Raw genomic sequence first — 1,933 nt, forward strand, 5'->3', positions numbered from 1 at the left:
TACGCTTGCTCGAAACGCGCCAGGCGGTCTTGTTGTAGGTTACTCTGGGCGCGCTTGACGGTGTCGGGATGTTTAATAGCCGGATTGGAGAATTGCCTTGAAAGGCTGCTTTGTACTTCCGCTGCAAGGGCCACCGTATGCTCCTCCGTTCGGAGAGAGCGTTCGGTGTTTCCATTGACCGTGATGACTCCTCGAGGTCCTGGCATCTTGAGGTTGAGGTATGCGTAGTGTGGCACCGCATTGAACTTTGCGAATGCGGTTCGTCCGAGCAGTGCGTGATAGCCACTGCGGAACGGGACTATGTCGAAGATTAACTCCTCGCTTCGGAAATTATCCGGGTGTCCGAAGACCACTTCAAGTGTAACTGAGCCTGTACAGTTGGCCTCTACACCTGGTATGACGCATTTAAAGGTCGTTTTTGTGGGTTTAATCCTTGAGGGATCTATGCCCATTTTCCGCACTGTATCCTGATAAAGCAGGTTCAGGCTGCTGCCGCCGTCCATAAGGACTCGAGTGAGGTGAAATCCGTCAATGATTGGGTCTAGAACCAATGCGGCGAATCCGCCATGGCGGATGCTAGTGGGGTGGTCCCTTCGATCAAAAGTGATCGGGCAGGAGGACCATGGGTTGAACTTCGGGGTGACTGGCTCCAGCGCATATTGTTGGAAATATGCCCTAGAGGCAATAATAAAATGATTATTATATTTCCTTGTTCATGATAATTGTCTATTATTCATGCTATAATTGTATTATCCGGAAATCGTAATACATGTGTGAATACATAGACCACAATGTGTCCCTAGTGAGCCTCTAGTTGACTAGCTCGTTGATCAACAGATAGTCATGGTTTCCTGGCTATGGACATGGGGATGTCATTGATAAGGGGATCACATCATTAGGAGAATGATGTGATGGACAAGACCCAAACCTAAGCATAGCACAAAGATCGTGTAGTTCGTTTGCTGTAGCTTTTCTGGATGTCAAGTATCATTTCCTTAGACCATGAGATTGTGCAACTCCCGGATGCCGTAGGAGTGCCTTGGGTGTGCCAAACGTCACAATGTAAATGGGTGACTATAAAGGTACATTACAGGTATCTCCGAAAGTGTCTGTTGGGTTGGCACGAATCGAGACTGGGATTTGTCACTCCGTATGACGGAGAGGTATCTCTGGGACCACCGGTAATGCATCATCATAATGAGCTCAATGTGATCAAGTGTTTGATCACGGGATCATGCATTACGGTACGAGTAAAGTGACTTGCCGGTAACGAGACTGAACGAGGTATTGGGATACCGATGATCGAGTCTCGGGCAAGTAACATACCGATTGACAAAGGGAATTGAGTACGGGATTGATTAGGTCCTCGACATCGTGGTTCATCCGATGAGATCATCGAGGAGCATGTGGGAGCCAACATGGGTATCCAGATCCCGCTGTTGGTTATTGACCAGAGAGTCGTCTCGGTCATGTCTGCTTGTCTCCCGAACCCGTAGGGTCTACACACTTAAGGTTCGGTGATGCTAGGGTTGTATAGATATGAGTATGCAGTAATCCGAAAGTTGCTCAGAGTCCGGAATGAGATCCTGGACGTCACGAGAAGTTCCGGAATGGTCCGGAGGTGAAGAATTATATATAGGAAGTGTAGTTTCGGCCATCGGGAAAGTTTCGGGGTCACCGGTATTGTACCGGGACCACCGGATGGGTCCCGGGGGTCCACCGGGTGGGGCCACCCATCCCGGAGGGCCCCATGGGCTGAAGTGAGGAGGGGAACCAGCCCATAGTGGGCTGGTGCGCCCCCCCTTGGCCCCCCATGCGCCTAGGGTTGGGAACCCTAGGGGAGGGGGAGCCTCCACTTGCCTTGGGTGTTACTCCACCCCCTTGGCCGCCGCCCCCCCTAGGAGATCCCATCTCCTAGGGCCGGCGCACCCCC

Source organism: Triticum dicoccoides, chromosome 2A (genome assembly GCF_002162155.2).
Source record: "Triticum dicoccoides isolate Atlit2015 ecotype Zavitan chromosome 2A, WEW_v2.0, whole genome shotgun sequence".
NCBI lineage: Eukaryota > Viridiplantae > Streptophyta > Magnoliopsida > Poales > Poaceae > Triticum > Triticum dicoccoides.